Source organism: Neovison vison, chromosome 8, assembly GCF_020171115.1.
Source record: "Neovison vison isolate M4711 chromosome 8, ASM_NN_V1, whole genome shotgun sequence".
Lineage (NCBI taxonomy): Eukaryota > Metazoa > Chordata > Mammalia > Carnivora > Mustelidae > Neogale > Neogale vison.
In genome coordinates this window covers 48,996,412-49,008,882 of record NC_058098.1, presented here as the reverse complement: position 1 = coordinate 49,008,882, position 12,471 = coordinate 48,996,412, and the positions used below count along the sequence as shown (strand labels likewise).

The 12,471-nt window shown below is 36.4% G+C and overlaps 1 pseudogene; it reads left to right on the top strand.

Annotated features, from left to right (window-relative positions):
• The first annotated feature begins 200 nt into the window (after positions 1-200).
• On the top strand, positions 201-675 carry LOC122915403 (annotated as a pseudogene).
• Positions 676-12,471: the final 11,796 nt, after the last annotated feature.

Below are 12,471 nucleotides of genomic sequence, written 5' to 3'. Positions count from 1 at the left end.
AAGAAATGGGGCTCACCCCTGTGATGAGAAACACTACCATATCTCTGCAGGCAAGTCACACAGGATAGCACAGTAAGTGGAGAATTATGGCCACGTTATTCCACATATCAGTAAGGATAATTATCGTGGCTCTTTCTCTTCAAGGAGGTGACTGAGCAGTTTGGTGGTGGTGGCCTTGCGGATTCACGCCAGATGCAAAGATGCAGATCTCCGTGAAAACCCTGATGGGCAGGACCATCACCCTCGAGTTTGACCCCAGTGACACCATTAAGAATGTCAAAGCCAAAAATCCAAGACAAGGAGGGGATCCCCCTGACCAGCAGCATCTGATTTTTGCAGGCAAACAGCGAGAAGATGGCCGCACTCTTGTCAGATTACAATATCTGGAAAGAGTCCACCCTGCACTTGGTGCTTCGCCTCTGGGGTGGCATCATCGAGCCTTCCCTCCGTCCGCTGGCCCAGAAATACAACTACAACAAGATGATCTGCTGCAAGCGTTATGCTCGCCTGCATCCCTGCGCCGTCATCTGCCACAAGAAGAAGTGCGGCCACACCAACAACCTGCGCCCCAAAAGATCAAATAAGGCCCCTCCACCAGCTCTTCCTTTGTCCGCAGGGGAGCCTCCTGCCCGAGCCCCAAGGGCCTCAATAAAATTTCCCTTTCATTGGGGGTGAGAGGGTAATAGCATGATATTATGCAAGCATTGAAGAGCAGCATGACATGATTCCCATTTGTTAGATGAATAAACTAAGGTTGAACAAGATAAACAATTTTGGCTGATATCATTGGCTATTCTCCCTGTCAGAGTCCCACTCTTTCTGCTGTCATGGCAGCCTAACTAGAAAAGAAAATAGAATAATTGGTGCCATCTAAACACGAAAAATATGGATCCAAGGATCTCAATGAAAGAACTGGTAGAACATGTGAAGCAGAAGATTTCAAGCTTGTTTTGAAGGACATGACTAGGGCGTTCCTCAGGGTAGTGTGGCTATCATGGTGAGGAACTGACCATTCTGGCATCACCATAAACATCCTCTGCAGTCTTGAGGTTTAGCTCTGCCTACCAAACTTGATGTTCCAGGTAGCAGGCTGATACCCACAGCTCCACCCTCAGCAAGCTCTTGCATCCCTGGTCTGAACTACAAACAAGATATAAAGGTTTTAAAAGCTCATCTCTACTTGTTCCATTTTCCTCTTCCGTTTTCAGCTTCTAGATGGCAGTATCATGTCTGTTATAGCTAGTAGCTTCTGAATGAATGTACCTAAAACAAGTCTTAGCACATAGCAGGCACTTAACTTGATAAAGACCCCACTGTCATTGGGCGACTGCATGTACCATGGACACAACACTGCTCCCAAAGTGAAATTTCCAGGACATGTCAGGACATCTATGGACATCAGGACATCTATGGACAGAGCACCTTGGACTTCAGATTTGATAGCTTGCTTTGAGAATTTGTCCTGAACATCACTGGTTGGACAAGGACATGACCATGGCCCAGCTGCAGGTTTAACACATTATTCAATGAGCTGTTTTCTGAAGAACACAAAGGACTATTGTCTGGAAATCTGCTTATATAAGTGAGCCAATTAATGAGGGTTGAGACTTCAATAGGACCTCTGTCATAGTCTCCTAGGAGACATCTTCTGAAGCCATGGGACCTTGTGTAAAAATACACCAGCTCTTTTGAAAGCTCTTTGAATGCAGCCTCAAGCTTAAAGTACTAACCTCTGGAAGGAGCAATACGCTTTCTGATTAACACAGGAGTTTTCCAATAAATTCTACCCAAAAGGAAGTGAAGGACAATGTTAGATAGTTAACTTTTAAGTACTTTTTATGTGCAAATCATGCAACGGACAGAATGTTGAAGTGTAATGAAACACAAGTAGGAGATACCAATTACATTTTAGGGCCTAGGATCTTTCTCTTTTTTTTTTCATGATCTTGATCAAAATAGACATGGAATGTGTACATACAGACATAACACTGACTACTTTCTAACATGTAAATCTGGGTCCAACTGTTTTAGTCTACCCCTTGTTCTCTATTTACTTCTGAGAGCATAAACAATTTAAATAACGTATACATATCCAAATTTTCTTCACTGTAAAATGAATAGTTAATCAAGATCATCTTTTACATTCAATACATGTATTAATCTATTTAATAAACAGTAGCTCCTCTTCAGTGCAAGCCTTCCTCTAGGTACAAAGAGTAAAACAATAAACAAAATAGACATAATTTTATGGAAATCTAGTGATATAAATATCAAAATATAATCAATCCAAAACCAGTAAGACACAATAATACTAAATATAGATGCACCAAAAACAGAGCCTCAAAATACATTAAATAAAACAAAATCTGGTACAGCTGAAAGGAGGAAAACACAAACCTAGAATTATATATATCTTAACTACTGATAGAGGTATTAAACAGAAAATCAACAAAGATTCAGAAGATATAAACAAGACAGACAACCAGCAGGATGTAACAGACATATATACAACACTGTGTGCAACAGCTCTAGAATCTACAGCTTTTCAAGCACCTGTGGAACAGTCACCAGAATAGGGCATTTACTGAGCCCAAAACCAACCTCAACAAATTGGAGATAATCTCATATATTTTCAGGTCATAATAAAAATGAAACCAGAAATTAATAACAGAAAGAAAATTAAAAATTTTCTAAATACTTGAACATTAAATGGCACACTTTGCAAAAGTCAAAAAAAGCCAAAGAAACAATGTTAAAGGAAATTTTAAAATATATAAAACTGAATAAAATAAAAATATAATGTATCAAAATATATGTCTAAGAAAAAATGCTGAGAAGAAATTTTTATTAAATTACAAAAGAATAAAATTTTAGATCAATAAGTTCTTACTTAATAACCTAGAAAAATTAGGGGACCCTGGCTGGCTCAATTGGTAGAGCATGTGACTCTTGATCTCAGGGTCATGAATTCAAGCCCCATGTTGGGCATGGAGCCTACTTAATAAATAAATAAAATTATTTAAAACAAACAAACAAACAAATACTGAGAGCTACCAGTCTGGTTTAAGGCTAAAAGTCCAATCTTTGGGTCCCTGGGTGACTCAGTGGGTTAAGTCTCTGCCTTCAGCTCAGGTCATGATCTCAGGGTCCTGGGATCAAGTCTAGCATTGGGCTCTCTGCTCAGCAGGGAACCTGCTTACCCCTCCCCCTCTGCCTGCCTCTCTCACTACTTGTGATCTCTATCTCTGTCAAATAAATAAATAAAATCTTTTAAAAAATAAAAAAATAAGTAAACTAGAAAAATAAGAGCAAAATGAACCCAAAGAAAGGAAGTATTAAAGACAAAAATTGTAATTAGTGGAATTGAAAATAAAAAAGAATAGAGAAAAGCAATGAAAAATCAACAATATTGGTAAATCTCTAACAAAACAAAGAGGAAAAAAAAAACACAGAAGAGACACAAATCATCAATACCAGGAATCAAGTAGTAGATATCCCTACAGACCTAATCCATTAAAAGAATTCTAACAGGGGCTCCTGGTCGCTCAGTTGATTAAAACAGGTTCCTTTGGCTTAGGTCATGATCTCAGGGTCCTGAACTTGAGTTCCATATCTGGCTTCCTGCCCAGCAGGAGTCTGCTTCCTTCTTCCTTTCCTTTTTTTTTTTTTTTTAAAGAAATTGTAAATATTTTTTTTATGTCTGTTACCATTTCCATGTCTTCTTTGGAGAAGTGTCTGTTCATGTCTTCTGTCCATTTTTTGACTTGATTATCTGTTTTTGGGATGTTGAGTTTGAGAAGTTCTTTATAGATCTTGGATATCAGCCCTTTATTTGTAATGTCATTTCCAAATATCTTCTCCCCCTCCATGGGTTTCCTCTTCATTTTGTTGACTGTTTCCTTTGCTGTGCAGAAGCTTTTTATCTTGATGAAGTACCAAAAGTTCATTTTCACTTGTTTCCCTTGCCTTTGGAGACCTTTCTTGAAAGAAGTTGCTTTGGCCAATTTTGAAGAGGTTACTGCCTTTGTTCTCCTCCAGGATTTTGATGGATTCTTGTCTCACATTGAGGTCTTTCATTGATTTCGAGTTTATCTTTGTAAATCGTATAAGTGAAGGGTCTAGTCTCATTCTTTCCTATATAGCTCTCCAATTTTCCCAGCACCACTTATTGAAGAGACTATTTTTCCCCCCACTGGATATTTTTTCCTGCTTTGTCAAAGATTACTTGACCATAGAGTTGAGGATCCAAATCTGGGCTCTCTATTCTGTTGCATTGGTCTATGTGTCTGTTTTGTGCCAGTACTATGCTGTCTTGTTGATCAAATCTTTGTAATATAACTGAATTCAGGCAACATGATGTTCATCATTATTAGCCATCAGGAAAATTCAAATAAAAACCACATTGAGATACCACCTTACTCAAGTTAGAATGGCAAAAATTAACAAGGCAAGAAACAACAAATATTGGTGAGGATGTGGAGAGAGGGGAACCCTCTGACACTGTTGGTGGGAACGCAAACTGGTATAGCCACTTTGGAAAAAAGTGTGAAGGTTCCTCAAAAAGTTAAAAATAGAACTACAGTATGATCCAGAAATTGCATTACTGGGCATTTACCCCAAAGATACAGACATAGGGAAAAGAAGGGCCATATACATCCCAATGTTCATAGCAACAATGTCCATCCACAATAGCCAAACTGTGGAAAGAGCCGAGATGCCCTTCAACAGATGAACGGGTAAAGATGTGGTCCATATATACAACAGAATATTGCTCAGCCATCAGAAAGGATGAATAACAAGCATTTGCATTGACATTGATGGGACTGGAGATTATGCTGAGTGAAATAAATCAAGCAGAAAGAGTCAATTATTATATCCATTCACTTATTTGTGGAACATAAGGAATAACATGGAAGATATTAGGAGAAGGAAAGGAAAAATGAATTGGGGGAAATTGAGGGGGAGACAAGCTATGAGAGACTATGGATTCTAAGAAACAAACTGAGGGTTTTAGAGAGAAGGTGGGTCATGGGATGGGTTGGCCCAATGATGTGTATTAAGGAGGGCATGTATTGCATGGAGCACTGCGTGTTACACACAAACAACAATCTTGGAACACTACATCAAAAACCAATAATGTACTGTATGGTGACTAACAGAATAAAAAATATATATATAAAAGGGATTGTAACAGAATTTTATGAATGAGTTTATGCTCATAAATTTCACAATTTAAAAGAAATGGACCAATTCTGCTAAAACCACTAACTACCAAAACTAGCAAAACTCAAACAACATAAAACAGAAAACAATTAAAGAGATTAAAATTATAATATAACCCCCCCTTTAGGAGATCTGTAGATTAAGACTGATTTACTGGACTATCATAACAAATATCTGAAGAAGAATGAATAGTAATTTTACACAAATACAAGGACAGTACAAAGTAAGAAACTACAGACCAATAACTTTCACTACCTTAGATACAAAACTCTTCCATAGAGTACAGACATACCCCCTCTTATTGTGCTTTGCTTTATTCCTCTTTACAAAATTTATGGTCTATATGTGGGTTTTTTGGTTTCTTACAAATTGAAGGTTTGTAGCAACCATGTGTGTAGCAAGTTTATCAGAACCATTTTCCAAAAGCACATGCTCACTTTGTGTCTCTATCACATGTTTAACATTCTCACACCATTTCAAACTTTTCATTGATATTATATTGGCTCTAGTGATCTGTATTCAGTGATCTGGATATTACTATCATAACTGTTTTGTGGCACCATGAACTGTGTCTGTTCTAGGACGGCAAACTTCATCAATAAATGTTTTCTGTGTTCTGGCTGCTCTACCATCAAGCCATTCCCATCTCCATCCCTCTCCTCAGGTTTCCCTATTACCTGAGACAGAATAATACTGAAATTATGTCTGTTGATAACCTTACAATGGCTTCTAGTGTTCAACTGAAAGGGAAAATCCCATGCTTCTTGCTTTAAATCAAAAGATAAAATTATTAATCTCAGTGAAAATGGCATGAAAAAACCTGAAATAGACTGAAAGCTAGGCCTCTTGTGTGAAAAGTAAAGTTGCCAGTGTTAAAAAAAAAAAAAAAGTTCTTGAAGGAATTCAAAAGTGCTACTCCACTAAACATACAAATGATAAGAAAGCAAAACAGCTTTTTGCTGATATGGATAAAGTTTCAGCGGTCTGGCTAGAATATCAAACCAGCCACAACATTCACTTAAAGCAAAAAGTCTAATCCAGAGCAAGCTCTTAGCTCTTCAATTCTGGGAAGGCTCAGAGAGGTGAGGAAGCTGCAAAAGAAAAGTTTGAAGCTGCAGAGGTCGGTCCAAGAGGTTTAAGGAAAGAAACCAACCTCATAACATAAAAGTACAAGGTGAAGCAGCAAGTGGTGATGTAAAAGGTGCAGCACATTTCCAGAAGATTGAATTAAGATAATTAATGGAGGTGGTGCCTGGGTGGCTCAGTGGGTTAAGCCTCTGCCTTTGGCTCAGGTCATGATCTCAGGGTCCTGGGATTGAGCCCCGCATTGGGCTCTCTGCTTAGCAGGGAGCTTGCTTCCCACTCCCTCTCTCTCTGCCTGTCTCTCTGCCTACTTGTGATCTTTGTATGTCAAATAAATGAAATCTTAAAAAAAAAAAGATAATTAATGGAAGTGGCTACACTCAACAACAGATTTTCAATCTAAATAAAAGAACCCTACATTGGAAGGAGACGCCAAAAAGGACTTTCATAACTAGAAAGGAGAAGTTAGTGTCCAGCTTCAAAGTTTCAAAACAAGTGGAAACTTCTGTGGTGGCTAATGCAGCTGGTGACCTTAAAATGAAGTCAATGTGGGGCACCTGGGTGTCTCAATTAGTTGAGTACCTGTCTTTGGCTCAGGTCATGATCCTGGAGTCTGGGTTCAGCCCCTCTTTGGGCTCACTGCACAGTGAGGAGTATGCTTCTCTCTGCTCCTTTTCCCCCTCCACACTCATGCACTCTCTCTCTCTCTCTTAAATAAATAAATAAAATCTTTTTAAGAATAAAGTCAATGTTTATTTACCATTCTGAAAATCCTGGGACTTTCAGAATTATGCTAAAACTATTCAGTCCATGCTCTCCATGTGGAATAACAAAGCATGAATGACTGCATGTCTATTAGTATCTTGGTTTACTGGATATTTTAAGTTCACTGTAGATACCAACTGCCAGAAGAAAAAAAGATTCTTCTCAAAATATGACTGATCACTGAAAATTAACCAGACTATCCAGGAGCCCTGATAGAGATGTACCATGATATTAATGTTATTTTCATGCCTGCTAATGCAACAACTACTCTGCAGCCCATTCATCAAGGGGTAATTTCAACTTTTTAATTTTATTATTTGATGAATATTTCATTTTATTATACTACCATAGATAGTAATTTCTCTGATGGGTCTAGGCAAAGTAAATTGGAAATCTCCTGGAAAGCTTTACTGCTCTAGATGTCATTAAGAAAATTTATGATTCATGGGAAGAGGTTAAAATATAAACATGAAAAGGAGTTTAGAAGAAGTTGATTCCAACCCTTCTGGATGACTTTGAGGGGTTCAAGACTTCAGTGGGTGAAGTAATTTCACATGTGGGTGAAATAATAAGAGAATTAAAACATTAAAAGTGGAGCCTAAATATTGAGTGAATTATACAATTTCATGATAAAATTTGGATGGATGAGAAGTTACTTTTAATGAATAAGCAGAGAAAATGGTTTCTTGAGATGGAATCCTGCTGTGAAGATTGTTGGAATGAAAACAAAGGGTTTAGAATAGTGCATAAACTTAGTTGATAAAAAAATGGCAGCATTAGAGAGGATTGTTTCCAATTTTGAAAGATTTTTCTACTGTGGGTTGTATGTTATCAAACAACACCACACATTATGGAGAAACTTTATTTTAAAAAGAATCAAATGAATTGACAAATGATTATTATTTTATTTTTAATAAATGCCACAGCCCCCTAGCCTTCAGAAACCACCACCCTGATCAGTCAGCAACTAACAACATCAAGGCAAAACTCTTCATCATCGAAAAGATTATGACTCACTTAAAACTCATTTGATGGTTAACAATTTTTAGTAGCAAAATATTTTTGATTAAGGCATGTATATTTTCTTCCTAGACATAATGCCATTGCACATTTATAAATACCAGTGTGGTGTAAGTATAATTTTATAAGCACTCTGAAACAAACAAAAATATTTCTTGACTCACCTTGTTGCATTACTTACTTTATTGTAGTGGTGTAGAACTGAACCCTCATCTGTAAGGTATGCCCATATTAGCATATTTTACTCAACAATGTGGAAAAAAAATTCACCCTGAACAAATGGGACTAATCCCTGAGATGCAAAGTGATTGAACATTTGAAAATTAATCAGCATAATACATTGTATCAACAGGTTAACAAACAAAATTATGTGATCATATCAACTGATGCAAAAAAAATTGACAAAATATAACAGTGTTTCATAAGAAATTCTCTCAGCAAACTACAAGTAGAGAGAAACTTCCTTAACTGGATAAAAAGCATCTATTAAAAATTTACAGCTAACATCATGCTGAAAAGTGAGAGACTGAATTGTTTCCTCCGTGTTGGGATAGAGCAAAAGTATCTGCTCTAACAATACTTAGCCATCACAGAAATGGAAATTGCAGCTACTGCAGTAAGTCAGGGAAAGAAGTAAAATGCACACAAATTAGAAAGAGAAAAAAATACCCTTATTTGCAGATAATGTAAATGTCTATTTAAAAAATCTCAAGGAATCGAGAAACAAATATATAGATATATATATAGATATAGATATTTATCTACATAATCTATATGTCTATAATCTATATACCTATATATAGATATATAATCTGTATACCTATAATAATCTATATATATCTAGATATACATGTTTATATATATATATATAAAACTAAAGATAACAAGGTAGTACAGCAAGTTTGCAAAATTCAAGATCGACACGCAAAAATTAAATGCTAACAAGAAGTATATGCAAACCAAGATGACAAAAAATGCCATTAACAATCACTTCAAAAGAATAGAAAGTGTAGATATAGGGCACCTAGGTGGCTCAGTGGGTTAAGCCTCTGCTTTAGGCTCAGGTCATGATCTCAGGGTCCTGGGATCAAGCCCCGCATCAGGCTCTCTGCTAAGCAGGCAGCCTGCTTCCTCCTCTCTCTCTACCTGCTTCTCTGCCTACCTGTGATCTCTCTGTCAAACAAATAAATAAAATCTTTAAAAAAGAAAAAGAAATTGTAGATACAAACATAACTAAATACATTTAGGACGTGTCATCTGAAAACCACAAAATTGTTATGAAAGAAATTAATAAAAATAAGACTTAAATGAAGATATATGCCACAAGCATGTATTGAAAGACTTGACACAGTGAAGATGTCAGTTTTCACCAAATCAACCTATACTTTTAATGTAATTCCTATCAAAATCACAGCACATTTTTAAGTAGACTTATTGATATGTAATTCAATTACTACTAAAATTCTATTAATTAATTAAAATTAAATTAAATTCTAGTAATTAATTAAAATTAATTACTAAAATTCGGGTGCAGAATTTTACCATTAACACAACAGTCTAATTTTAAGACATACTTGATCACCTGAAAAGAAAACCTAGAACCCATTACTTTCCATTCCCCTTCTCCACTCCCAAGCCCTAATATGTTTTCTATCACTCTGAACTTGACTATTTTGAACTTTTCAAATGTATGAAATCATGCAAAATGTGGTCTTTGGTGAATAGTCTTTATTAGCCTACCACAAGGTTTTCATGGTTTATCCAAGCTCTATCTTGTATCAGAACTTCATTTCTTTTTTTAACTGAAAAATATCTCATTGCATGAAATCAATGCATTTTTTTCTGGGTCATATAATAACCATATGTTGAAATTTTTGAGAACCTGCCCAACCCATTTCCAATGCAACTACACATTTTTAAATTCCCACCAGTAATATACACCAGGATTCTAATACTTCCACACCTTGCCAACACTTAGTTTATGTATTTTTTACAAGAACTGACATAATTAATGTAAGTAGTGGTACACAATCATATTTTATGTGGTTTTCATTTTTATTTTATTTTTATTACATTCACTTAGCCAATATATAGTACATTATTAGTTTTTAAATTATTTTATTATGTTCAGTTAGCCACTGTATAGTACATAATTAGTTTCTGATGTAGTGTTCAATGATTCATTACTTAAGTATAACACCCCATGCTCACCACAACATGTTCCCTCCTTAATACCCATCACACTGTTACCCATTCTTCCATCCTCCTCCCTTCTGTAACCCTCAGTTTTTTTTCTCAGAGTCCAGACTCTCTCGTGGTTTGTCTCCCTCTCTAATTTCTTCCCATTGAGTTTTTCTTCCCTTCCCCTGTGGTCTCCTGAACTATTCCTTCTGTTCCATGTATGAGGGAAACCATACAATATTTGTCTCTCTCTGCTTGACTTATTTCACTGAGCATAATCCCCCCCAGTTCCATCTATGTAGATGCAAATAGTAGGTATTCATCCTTTCTGATGGCTGAGTATATTCCATTGTATATCTGAACCACATCTTCTTTATCTATTCATTTGTTGAAAGGAACCCAGCTCCTTCCACAGTTTGGCGACCTTGGCCATTGCTGCTATGAACATTGGGGTGCATGTGTCCCTTCTTTTCACTACATCTGTATCTTTGGGGTAAATGCCTAACAGTGCAATTTCTGGGTCATAGGGTAGCTCTATTTATAACTTTTTGAGGAACATCCATACTGTTTTCCAGAGTGTCTGTACCAGTTTGCATTCCCACCAACAGTGTGAGAGGGTTCCCCTTTATCCACATCTTCACCAACATTTGTCATTCCCTGTCTTGTTAATTTTTTTGCCATTCTAATTGGTGTAAGGTGGTATCAAATTGTGGCTTTGATTTGTATTTCCATAATGGTTAATGATATAGAACATTTTCTCATGTCTCTGTTATCCATTGTATGTCTTCTTTGAAGAAGTGTCTGCTCATGTTTTGTGCCTATTTATTGACTGGATTATTTGGGGGTTTTGGGTGTTGAGTTTGATAAGCTCGTTATAGATCTTGGACACCAGCCCTTTACCTATAATGTCATTTGCAAATATCTTCTCCCATTCTATGGGTTGCCTCTTTCATTGATTGCTTTCTTTGCTGTGCAGAAGCTTTTTATCTTGATGAAGTACCAAAAGTTCATTTTTGCTTCCCCCCTCCTTTTCTTTGGAGACCTGTCTTGCTATGGCCAATTTCAAAGACATTACTGCTTATGTTCTTCTCTAGGATTTGATAGATTCTTGTCTCACATTAAGGTCTTTCACCCATTTTGAGTTTATTTTTGTGTGTGGTGTAAGAGAATGGTCTAGTTTCATTCTTTTGCATGTAGCTCTCCAGTTTTCCTAACACCATTTATTGAAGAAAGTGCCTTTTTTCCATTGTATATTCTTTCTTGATTTGTCAAAGATTAGTTAGTTGACCATAGAGTTGAGGGTCTATATCTGGGCTCTCTATTCAGTTCCGTTAATCTATGTGTCTGTTTTTGTGCCAATACCATGCTGTCTTGATGATCACAGCTTTGAAGTCAGGCATTGTGATGCCCCTAGCTTTGGTTTCCTTTCTCAACAATTCCCTGACAATTCAGGATCTTATCTAGTTCCATACAAATTTTAGGATTGTTTGTTCCAGCTCTGAGAAAAATGTCAGTGTATTTTGTTAGGGATTGTATTGAAAGTGTAGATTACTCTGGGCAGCATAGACATTTTCACAATGTCTATTCTTTCAATACTTTAGCATGGAATGTTTTCCCATCATTTTATGTCTTACTCCATTTCTTCCATAAGTATTCTATAGTTACTAGAGTATAGATCCTTTACATCTTTGGTTAGGTTTATACCTATGTATCTTATGGTTATGGGACCTATTGGGAATGAAATAAATTCCTTAATTTTTCTTTTTTCAATCACATTGTTAGTGTGTAGAAATGCAACTGATTTCTGTGCATTGATTTTTTATCCGGCCATGTTGCTGAATTGTTTCATGAGTTCTAGTAACTTGGGGGTGGAGTCTTTTAAGTTTTCCACGTAAAGTATCAAGTTGTAACTGAAGAGAAAGAGTTTGACTTCTTTGTGAATTTGAATGCATTTTATTTCTTTTGGTTGTCTGATTGCTGAGGCTAGGACTTCTAGTACTATGGTGAACAAAACTGGTGAAAAATGGACATTCCCGTCATGTTATCGACCTTAAAAGAAAAGTTCTCATTTTTGCCCCATTGAGAATGATATTCACTGTATGCTTTTCATAGATGGCTTTTATGGTATTGAGGTATGTTCCCTCTATTGGTACATTCTGAAGAGTTTTAATATGGAAAGGATGCTGTGTTTTGCCAAAT